We start from the raw sequence: 12237 nt of genomic DNA, 5'->3' as shown, positions 1-12237 counted from the left end.
CCTCAAGCAAATGTTGCATTGACTCTGGCCCTCATGGAGTTAGAAACACACTGCAGTGTGGTATAGTGCTTTAGTCCCATTCGTTTGCATGGAGTCAGGTAGTGAATAATAGTTTTCACTCTGAAAAGTTTAATGAGAGAGTGTGGTAATTTTGGAGACCAGTTCTCTCTCTGGTGATTGTAGTGTCATTAACCTAAATTTCAAGGTTTCCCTGCTTCCTTTTTAGAAGATGCTATTTAGATGTAAAATTTCTTTCAGTTTCAATTGACAGCTTAGACATCATTAAAATGTAATTAACAGTTTGTCTCAGTAATATGCTAGACATTTATAAACCTCCAACGATCTCTATTCATCCAAAATCTGGTTATTACAGTTGATCTATTAGGAATAAGCCTTACTCCTAAGGCATCAAAGAGAAATTAAGGAGGTTGTGTAGAATTTTAAAATTATACACAACATCTCTTACAAGCTGAAAAGATGAATTTAAGTTGCCTGACTCATCCATAGATGTTTAGTCTCAACATTAAACAAATGACTGTTCTGGTTAATACTGAAACTTTTTAGGCCTTACTATTTGTAAATTCAGCATGCTGTTCTACAAAAAAAAAAAAAAACAAAAAAGATGAGGGTAAGGGGTATTTAAAGTTTTTAAGGTGTTATTCATTTTTTGTGAAATTCAGTGATGTTGGGGTGTATATGTGCTTGATTTTTATAATTTTAACTGGACTTTGTATTTCACTTCACTTGTTCTATATAAAATGTGGTGATGTTTTGTATATAGAATCTTTTGTATATAGCCTTTTGCCTGAACTTTCAGAGCCTAAAGAACCCTTGTTTATGAAAACCCTTGTTTGCCTAAAGAACCCTTGTTTATGAAAACTCAGGGTTTAGGACTAGAATTATTATTGGCACAGATACCATCTGTCACATTTACATTCAATTGAACACCCCCAATGATTTAAATAGTTTTCTCTCCTCTAAACCATACCTTTTGATTAAGATAAACTCTCCAGAAGGTGAAAATGAAGAATGGAAGTTTTCTCTTAATATTTTTTCCTAGTGATAAACCAGTCTCCCTCTGGAAAACACTTACCTAGTTTCCAATTCTGAATTTGTAGTTGACTCCAGCTACCATTCTCTGTGACTATGTATAGACTATCTCCTGTGTTCATTACATCATCCTTTGTGGGTGTTGTGCAAACTGTGCATGCCCAATGACTTGGCCTTGGCATTCACACAGGGCTGTCATGCTGGCCCAAGCCAGGACCCAGCATGGGAAGTTCAGGTCAGTCCAGTTTCTATTGCAATGTGTGAAAGTTCCTGAAAGGTTCAGGTAGAGTCATAGTGTCCTCTGGAACAGGACACTATGGAGAAGTTGGTCAGTGTCTGTCCCAAAAGACAATTCATACATCCAAAAATGAGTAGATAACACTGTGGCTAAAATGAACTGTATTCCCCTTAAAAATCCATGTCTCCACTGACCTCATCTCGTGTCAAGTTAAGGCACTTAAGAAAAGCTGTTTAAATGTTTTACTGTCTTTTACACTAAAATACCATACATTGAACCATTTATGAAAATATTCTTTAACAATGAACTCAACCAAACTTGAAATATTAGCAACAAATAGAGTTGTGTTTGCTTCCCTTTTTGCTGTAACTATCCAAGTGAGCAGCAGTTGTTTTCTCCTTATCCACAGTTTTGCTCAGGAATGGTGTCAAATTGCCCATACCTAAAAGCTTCACTGGTGGCAAATACAGCTCTAGAGAGTCTTGCTTTGTACAGTGTAGTACGGCTCCAAAGGCCAGGCACCCTTCTCAAATGTAATGTTTGATTTGATCTGCAACAATATGCAAAGTAGCAGCAAACAAGCGTCTCTGGAGAAATATAGATGTATTTATATCATATGTTGTGTGAAAAGTGTGTAATAATTGGTCATAGTCACTGCCATTTCACAGGATGTGCTGATTGTATCCCCTCTAGGCACCAGCATAAGGCAAGGTTTGAGTCATTTAAGTGCTCTGTCTGGATTGCCACTCAGAGGTGGGTTTGACCTTGTGCATGCTGCTAGTACAGTGGGAGATTGGCTTGTGCCATCCTTTCTGCAGCAATCCCAAACACAAATTATTTTATAATTGTATATTTTTTACAAATTAAAAAATTCCCTGAAAAAGAATTCACATGCAAGCCAGCTATTCTGGATCATGATGGCAGGACCCGAGTCCAGAAGCTGATAAATCCCCCAGTTTATAAATGTGAGTCCAGAGCAGTGCTTTTACCCTCACTGTTTTCTTCAGTTTTGTTCGATTTGACTGAGACAAGAATCTATTAATTCTGTATTTCCAAAACAAGTTTAAGATGTGAGGTTTATGTTTTCCAAGGAAAATCAAAGTAAACCATTCTTTCCCAAGAACCTGTTTTTGGGGGGATTTACTCCACAGCTAGAGGTTTTTGTTTGCCAGATTCAGCTTCCTGGCTTCAAGTGCATTGCAGAAGAGCATTGATGTGCCAGGATGTGTACATGTGCTGACATACATGAAAAAACCCTTGTAAAATCAAGACCTAAGCAATTCTCATATGTAAAAAATAAATTCTTAGTATTCATAGACTTATAATTAACTTTGCAGAGAGAATTGCAATGCTGTTAAGTCTCAGCTGATTACTGTGATGTACATGTTAGGCAGCAGGAACATCATGTGAACTGAGCAGCGTGTTGGATTGACTCTCTTTATACTTAGGGGGAAAAAAAAGAATGATAAATGTTGATAAGTTAACTTGATAAACATTTTTTAATGGGCAAATCCAAGTTTTAGATCTCTGTCAGCAAGCAACTTGAAAAAATATTTAGGTAGACTATTTTGTGGAATACTGTGGACTATTTTGTTTGAAACAGTGCAGTTATTGTGTAATTGCTCTTGAATCCACATGATGCCCCTTTAATTAGGTTAATTAATTAGGTTTCATGTGTGCAAGTGCAATTAGAATTTGATGTAATGTATTTGTGACTACAAATAATTTCTGTCCTCTGCAGTATGCAAATAGCTGTTTCTAATGATTTTTTTTAATTGCACACATTTTAGAAAATGAATCCAGTTGGATTAATTAGGGTGTTTTTCTGTGCCGTCCACCTTATTAAGCACCATTGTATCCCAAACATATGCAATTTATATTTTCATGTAGCTCTTAAGAATACAATGTTTTTTCACCCCCAGTCTTTTATTTTCTGAATCTTCAGGAAAATTCAAGTTTTGCATTTAATTTCATTCCTTCCTACCTTATCTATGAAACACTCAGATATGTTGTTAGTAGTTTTTAGCCTGATCTTTAGTTTTTCCTCCCTGTCTAGCAAAATGTGTTTGTTTTCCCATTCTGGTGAAAGAAGGGGAGGTGTTCAGTGTTCTGATATGCAGCTTAGGATTGTCTGCTGTGTGCAGTGTGGTTTTCTCTTGGCTGGATCAGTGTCTAGTCTTGGAGACACATAAAGATGAAATTTATTTTTAAACTTAATTCCTTTAGTAAATATTTTAACTAGAACAGTTTCAAATCTTTAGTCAGTCAAAGCTTTTGCAGTATTAAAAATGTGTCTTGTTCTTACATTAATACTTGGAGGCTTTTTAGCATTACAAATGTAAAGATAAATGGGTATTTATTTTGCAGAGGATTATTAAAACTTATTTAGATTATTCTGATCATGGAAAAGATGATACAACATATTTTTTGTGTATCTAACTCATATTTTAAAAACATTTTATTTTTAATGGTACTTTTTAAAAAAATAGTACTTTTTATCCTTTGCCAAGTTTTTAAAATTCTCTTCCTCATAAAAGATAAGAATATTTGTATCAGAAAATTGCAACTTTTTAATCAAACATAAACCCCCAAGGCTCTAGTCCCTATCTTATCTACATGTCTAAGTCTATCCATTGCAATTTGGAACTTCTGGATAAATATAAGCTTATACCCTGGTGCATACAGCTGGCTTTCTAAACATGTCTTTCCAGCAGATATAAGTATCCTATCAGATTAACTATAGAATTAGGATTTAAAGGAAGAATGGGTAAAACACAACAGAGTAAAAATATTCTACACAACTTTTATATTCATATATGTCTAAGGAAAATGTAATAAAATGGTGATAAATTTGTTGTCTTATGACAAAATAAAATCCCAAACCATAAAAGTACCCAAAAGGTAAAACCTAGAATTAAAAGTCCATTTTTCCCTGCCGTATTTTATTATTCTCCAACAAGATGCTCAGGAAGTGACAAGCCCCTTGATGACCTACTCCTATCTACTCTGTCATGGCCTTCAGGTCCCATAAATTGTCCCCAAGTGACTGCAAACTGCCAGCTCATTAAAACTACAAGAAAATTACTTGCATTCCAGTCAATCCCCCTGTTTCTCTCTACACACAGCCAAAGGACTACTCAGTGGAAAATGTAAGAAACAGCAGTTCTGCTTCAATATACTGCAGAAGGCTCAAAATTAAAAGCTTTTTCAGCAAAGGTGATCACATCAGTCTTTGCAATTAGCTCAGTAGAAAATGAGATTGAATCATGAATGCATATTCAAGTCTCATGCTACTTTCATCAGATTCGGTCATTTTTTTAATAGCTCCCTAGTACTTTACTTATATTACATGCCTTTGTTGTCCTTCCCTTCCTTCATCTTCCTGTCTTAAACTTCTTGCGTATCAATTTGTCATTTGTTTCCATCTACTTTTCTGTGTTGCACTTTCTCTGCTCTCTCCCAGCTGTTTTGCTGATCTTGCACACATGAAAGCAAAATTGAAGTCCTCAAAAACAATGCCCTTCTGAACTGCCTGAAATGTCTGCAACCTCTTCTTAGTTAAACACAGAAAAGGTTTTTCATCTCACATTTATTATAACTATATCTACCAAGCATTTCTAGATCTCTGTAAATAATTTGTCAATAGAAATGTAATATTTTGTGGTGTCTGGGTTTCATTCAGGCCTATAATTTTCTTTTTTATGATGGCAGCTAATGGATGATGTAGAATGTTTATTATGAGCAATGACTGCAGCAATCCTACTTTCTCCTCCATATACTGTATCTATTATATTGGCAATAATAGGTTACCTAGAGGGCAAATCATTCATACCAGTGTTGCTACTGATATGGTGTTAGACTGACTGCTGAAATTAAAACGTACCTCATTCACATTAAATATAAAATTTTATAACCAAGTCTAGGTCATTTTTGATTACTTTGATATATTTTGCTAAAATATTGTTAAAGTGCACATAGAAAAGTAAACCTTGGTATGTAGCCCACTCAATTTTACTGTGTGTCGGTGGTAATTTGGTTAAATCCACAGGTTTGGGATTTTCAAGATTTTTAGGGTTACACAAATTACCCTTATGAAATTATTCAAATCTGAGCAAAAAGCTTTGATTTGAAAACCTACTCCACATTTGCTGTGTTTACAGATCTTTGGCATGAATATGTATGGTTGATGGAAGATGTGCTGTGCTGAGTGGTTCCTAATAAACAGCCGCCATGAGTTTAATGAAAGTCTCATTTTGACAATTTAATCTGCTCCTCACAAGAGCACTTAAGTTTTCTAAAGCATTGAAAGATCAGTTACAAAGATTTCTGTAGTTATAATGGTGATATTATTTTATCTATCATACTATTTATTTTTTTTATGGACTACTATATGTTCATTAACATTTATGTGCTTTTTTTTTTCCATTCATCTCTCTTCATCTCATGAAAAGCATATCTGGGTAAGTTAAAATGCCATGGTTGCTGAACATAATAATCTTCAGCACCATGTTTATTTTCTATGTTTTATTCCTACTTTTTTTTGTTTTTCCGTGAATCTTATGTAACAAATCCATTCAGAAAACTGAAACTGAATCCATGCAAAAAAATGAAAGCTTTCAAAGTACTCAGAATAACTGAAAACCTTGAAATCGTACACAAATTTAGGTCAGGACTTGCTCCTGAAGTGTTTGACAGAATGAGTTAACTACTTGGAGATAATTTCTGTCTTTTTTTTTTTTTTTTTTAATAAACATGTTTTGGGAGGTCTAAAGTCCAGAATCACAAAGACATTTGAGAGTTAAAGTCAGTGGAAAAATTATGGGTTTAACAAATGCTGATAAGGCATGAATTCTGTTTAACTGAATCACAAAAGTCTCACAGAGTACACAAAATTTTTTTCTGTTTGAACACTCATGTTGTTTCAAAGCAAACATATATGCAAAAATATTTTATTTGTGCATATAATTTTACTGTTTTCTCTTTCACCAATTCATTTTCTTCTTTGTTTTTGTTTTAGCAATTAACCTGATATCAAGTTTAAAATCTTCATCTCTTCTTTGATCTATTGTAGAAATGTTATTTCTTCTTGAATAAGAATTTGCAGACTTAAGGAGGAAATTTCAGTAGGTGAAAGGGTACAAAACTTAATTTTGAACAAGGGTTACCACATTGATTTATAATATGTGATTATGAAATTGCTTTATAAAAACAGATTTGATAACATTTGATCAGCCTGGGACCACTGAGGGTCTCTGATGTAGTACAATACACACAAGATTGAAAGAATGTGTATTATGCAAGTCTGCTTATTTCACAGTTTTATTTAGTTTTTAATAATTGCCCTCTGAAGATCTATTTGTCAGGGTTTGTCTTATCCATTCCTGAATGTGCTTCACTTAGCCTAATAAATATCTTCAGAAAAAAAGAATGCTGCCCTTCAGTTTGCGTACAGCTTAAATGTATTCCTAACATGGAATATCCACAGCACTATTATTCTCTAATCTGGAAGTCTGTGGAAATTATACTTCCTTATTTTATAGATTTAAAAGCATTCTGTTTATTACTTCCATCTAGATTTCTGTATTTCAGTCATTTTTTTCTGAAAACTCCTTAAAGTTGAATGTAGAACATTTTGTAAAATATTGGAGATTGAATTTTGTCCATTGTTTCCAATCTGACCTGATATTTGATATCAGAAAGGAGAACAAGGGTTTCCAATAATTTAAAATCCAGATCACTTAAGTGTCAAAGTTCAAACAGGATCTGGCATAGTTTTTAATTAGTGCAGTCTTTAAGTCAGTTGGATCCTTTCAGATTAAATTAAATCTGCATTGTGTGGCAATAAGAACTCTTGAGTCTCTCCCCAACCTCCCACTCCACTTCCTACTTTAAATCCATTTATAGTCTTGCAGAAAGTACATATGTAGAAAATGTATATTGAAAATGTTTCTATAGAAAATGTTTCTATATATAGAAAATGTAACTTGATATTTTTATTAGATATTATTAACTTATAGAAATTCAACTTTTATTTTTTCATGCAATGTCCTGAGTTACAGGATTCTGGCATGACTTAAATAGTTGGCAAATGACAATAGAAAGGATAAAATCTAATTCCAGTTTAATTCATTAGAAATCCTGTCTCCTGTTTTTTTCAGACTTTGAATGTATGTTAGATTTCAAGCGGCAGATGTGTTTAATCTTACCTTGAAATCATAAGATTACTCAGATAAATGCAAGATATTTGGTCTGTCTTTTCTGTCTGGTTCTCTTCTAGAAATCTATCATATGCAGTACTTTGTCATAAATGAAACATTTTAATATTGGTGATAACAATAACCATAATAATGTCAGTTCATAGTCAGAGGACCTGCTAGGTACAAACCTCAATCTGTTTTGTGTTTGAGAAAATGTCTGTGACTAAAGGCCATTTCACAATTAAATTACCCATTAGCCAAATTTTTAAATCAATTCTGCTTGTGTTTTACAAACATGATCTGGCTCTTGACTTCACTGTGACTCCTTGTCAATTTATTCCACATTTATGATTATGTTTTAATTAAGAGACATTATATATTTTATGCAGTATAATATCCCTGAGGTCTTTTCATATGAACGCTATTAGATATCAGAGTAAATCCTATTACTTGCAGAAATATGGAGATCTGTGTTGAAGTATTGTTTACATTTCATCAAGACAATGTCTGGGTGTCACGTATTGCACAGAGTGTTTGCTTTATGTGTGTTAGAAATCCTGAGCTGTCTTTGCTTGTTTGCTTCATGGGGGGCAGCCTTGTGTCCATGAAGAAAATTGAATGCCACTGAATGACACACTTTAAGTCAAGATAGCATTAACATCCTACACAAGTTCTATTTAAAGATTATTAATGTTTTTAATAAAGTTCATTGGGCTTTATGCAATGAATTGATGACAGCTGCTGATACAGAGCTAGAATTTCCTTGGTACGAGAGAATACATATGAAGTAGATTTGCAGGATAGTAACATAATTTCATTCACTTTTTCTGCCTTCCTATTGCTTCCATGTACTTCTCCTGTCCAAGGGATTATTGAAGCATTCAGAAGTCAGTCCCCTGCTATGAGACAGTTCTGCTCTCAGGTTTTTAGGTTGATCTGGGCAGTTTCTTGTACCTGGCTCGTGGATGAGTGGTGCTGAGGCAAATGGCCCAGTGTTAACAGTGTCCTTAGCAAGTTATTTTGGGGAGGATTAAACATCAGAAGTCAGTGCTAGGAAAGCAACTTTGCTTCTCCAACACACAGCTTCATAACACAAGTTGACATTATATGACTTTTACTGTCTTTGATAAAAATGTGAAAACAGCCCACTTTACATGGTGCTCCCTAAAGCACCCAAAGTATTTCTCAATGTTGGATTGATGTTAAACAGTTGATGTTCATGGAATTTCCAAACTTTACAAAACCAGGCTCAGAGTAATGATATATTTTAAATAGCATATTCCAGTTACTCCCATAATATCTCCAGGAAGAAGATTTTGTTCTTTAGCAGTAATAATGTTATATTTTAAAATATGGCTTTAATTTGGAATTCATTACAGTGGAAGTAAGTGGTTTAAACCCCTATCTGCAAAATAATGTAATTTCTAGTAATGCCTAATTAATGTCAATTTTTCCTTGTTTTCATATGCTACCAAAAACCTAAGCAAGCATGGAAATAATTGCATTTTAATCCCCTTCCTCCTCGCCAATACAACATGGACACATTGTAACATGGAGTACTCTTCTGACAATGTCTGAGGAGGGGAAAATCCCTAGTTCCCCTGCAAAGAACCTTCTAAGTTGGATTGTCTGTATAATGCTTTTCATGATCTCCCAAACGCTGTATTTGTAATGAAGGGAAGAGGGAGTGATATGCTCTAGGGCATTTGTCCCTTCTTCCTCCTGTCATCAGTTGTATGTGTTTGCAAGGAAAATTGAACTGCAGTTACCAATATTTTGCTTTGGGGTTCTTCTGTTTTCAGGAAGCCAGTGACTATCCCATAAGGACAATCGTAGACAACATCTTGTCCATTCTAAAATATTGTTTTCTATTCCAAAACAGGCAGGTCACTGGATTCATTTTTCAGGTGATTTGCACAATTGGTAAAAACAATGCATATTTTTTCCTACATGATACTTCTAACTTAATGAAAGAGTGGATTTTTTTCCTATAGTGCTGGTTCATATGACCAAAAAAAAAACCCCAGACACAACATTCATTAGGCTTTTCACTGACTGCAAACTTAAGAATGTATCTCTTAGTTGAAAAATAGAAATTCTGAGTTTAGGGTTGGCTCATAAAGGTTCAGGTTTGAAGGCTTGAAGGTTCAGGTTTCACAGATCTCCTAGTTTGTATTAAGAAGTAGTCAAAAACTAATGTTCCAAAAGTAAATTATAATTTCCATTAACTTTAATATTGCAGTGCTGTTTATAAGAATCATCTGAGGAAGAAATCATAAGTTTTTAAGCATTAAATTCTTTTTAAGGCAAGAAAATGTTATAAAAGTCCTTTTACTATCCTTCTGCATCGATGAGGGAGGCACAACCCTTATGATGGCTATAATTCATATGCATGTCTGAGTACAGGATTTTTATCTTTATGCTAAAAGTATTTTCAATTCAGAGCAATTTCCTTCTACATGCAAAGACCATTTGGATTACGTTTATCAAACTAAAGGCTTTGGCTATAGCACATATATATATGTGTATATATATACCCACATATATTTATGGCATCTCATTTCTGGCCTGTCCCCATTTTCTTGAGCTGAAATCACTAACCACAGCTCTATTTTCCTTTTGCTCTGTGAGCCAGACTGCCTCTGAAGTAACAGAAGTGCTTTCCCACTCTGGGAGAATGTATTGGTTTGAGAATCACTGGAATGACTGTAAGCCTCCACACCGAGCCTCAGGCTGGTACAGATGTTGCAAAGTCACAGAAGACTCCCTAGAAATATGTGCTTTGTAATTCCAGTATAAAGGAACTGAGTTTTCATGGAAGTGAGACCTTGAAATGCCAATGCCTCTTCTTCAGGCATCTCAGTTCCTGAAGCCACGCAGAGGTTTAACACCAAATTCAAGAGGCCCAGACTTCCTTCCCACCTCCTTGTAGTCCAGGTGCTGCTGCTTTCTTGCTTGGAGCAGGAGACCAACACAAGCAAGGAAGGCCAGTGACCCTCAAAGGCATGATCTCATTTTCTACTTAACATGTTAACCAGCCCTGCTCTTTCAGCTGGGATGATTGAAGAGAATAGCTCAGATCAAAGAAACTCTGGGATCAGGTTCCTCCAGGGATGGACTCCCAGCTGCAGAAGGGGCTGCTCCCCAGGCTTGGGCTGGTTGTAGGGAAGGAGCACATTGTACAGGGTTTTGTGCAGCCCATGCTCTGCCATGGGACACCAAAAGGGGCATTCCTGAAAGCTTGTGTCTCCCTAAGGATGGCCATGCCAGCTCTCAGAGCTAGTAGCAGCAGGAGACCTGCAGTCCTGTTGTAGCATCTGTGGGAGGGACAGCACCACTGTACCACCAGCAGAACCAACCCTGAGGAAAGGCTGCAACCTAAATCCACAGGTAGCTGGCATGTGACCAAGTCTGGTCATGCCTTAATTCTGCTCTCCTAAGCAGGCAGGGAATACCTTTCATAGGCATTTACTACTTATCTCCCTGGGAATATGGCATTCCTGCATCCCCATCAGCTGCTGAAGGTAACAGGGTGTTCGTGGACCCAGAGAACAACTAGTTGTTTTACTGAGGGTTATGCTTTAACAGAAATCAAGGATTGCTCCACAGTGGCTTGGGATATCCCAGTGACAAAGGAAAGGTCTGCTGCAAAGGCTGTGTGGGAGGAGAAGCTGTATCAATTTCAGTAATGCTGTCAAGTATTTGTAATGTTAAGTATTACTACAGCATAAGCTCAGAAAATAAAGCAGCTTGCTTTCCATAAATATTCAGAGCCAGGGATTTAAACCTGTATGCAAAATCTATTATTTGAGTTCTGTTTTCTGCTAAAGCCAAATTCCCTCAGTGTGGCCCCTTGGCAATGCAAAAATCCCCAAAGGACTACTCCTTACAAGTAAGATCACTCCATTGTTTTTATCTGCTGTGATTTTATAGTACATATATTTGAAAGGCTGCTGAGGCAGTGACAAATTGTCAAGGGATAACTGAACCACAAAGGCTGTAGTAATAAAGGAGGACAGAAAAAAATTGAAGTCATAATTCCAAGATTTTCTTGTTATTTGGGAATGTAAGCAAATTTTAATACTACATTAGCATAGTCCCTTGTCTAATTTGTTTTTCACTACAGCTTGTTGCAGAGAGCATTCTTTTGTAGTTTGCTCAGTGGGAGGCAGCTGAAAACATGTTAAATACCAGAAAAAAAGACATTTGAAGGACTGCTTTTTCTACACCATCACCACAGTGGAAATGTCTGGTGAAACAGCTGAATGTTTTTAATATAGAGCATTTTCCTGGTAGTCTAGCTGACTAGTTTATATGTAACTATACCAAATATTTAATACAGCCATATTAAAAGTATCAATTAGGCTTTGAGAATGATGTTTTACATATACACCAGTTTTAGTCCAGAAAAACTGCAGATACAGGAGCTGGATTGGTATTTGATCAACTCAATAGACAGACATCTATATATATATGTAAAATTGAGAAATCACATCAATTCTATAATTATAAAAAATACATCAGTAAACCATACAGAATTATTTTATATATAATAAATAAAAAGATCAAACATGGAACTACCAAAGATACAATCAACTCTTAAATAGCCAGAGATGGCACATTTAAGGTACAGAATAGCTGTACTGCACAGGCCCTAGCACTGTACATAGCTGGTACAGCTGGCTTAGTGTTTCAAACACAGACACCTCTCACATCCAGTTGCATTTCATCCATGCTTAGTTCATGTCTAGA

The 12237-nt window shown here is 35.5% G+C and overlaps 1 protein-coding gene across 1 annotated transcript in view; it reads left to right on the top strand.

Moving 5' to 3' along the window:
- PPFIA2 (PTPRF interacting protein alpha 2) overlaps positions 1–12237 on the top strand; it is a 288359-nt gene that overhangs the window by 255641 nt on the left and 20481 nt on the right. The window lies entirely within an intron of this gene.

This window comes from Molothrus ater, chromosome 5 (assembly GCF_012460135.2).
Source record: "Molothrus ater isolate BHLD 08-10-18 breed brown headed cowbird chromosome 5, BPBGC_Mater_1.1, whole genome shotgun sequence".
In the NCBI taxonomy this organism is placed as follows: Eukaryota; Metazoa; Chordata; class Aves; order Passeriformes; family Icteridae; genus Molothrus; species Molothrus ater.
This window is presented reverse-complemented; position numbering and strand designations above follow the sequence as displayed.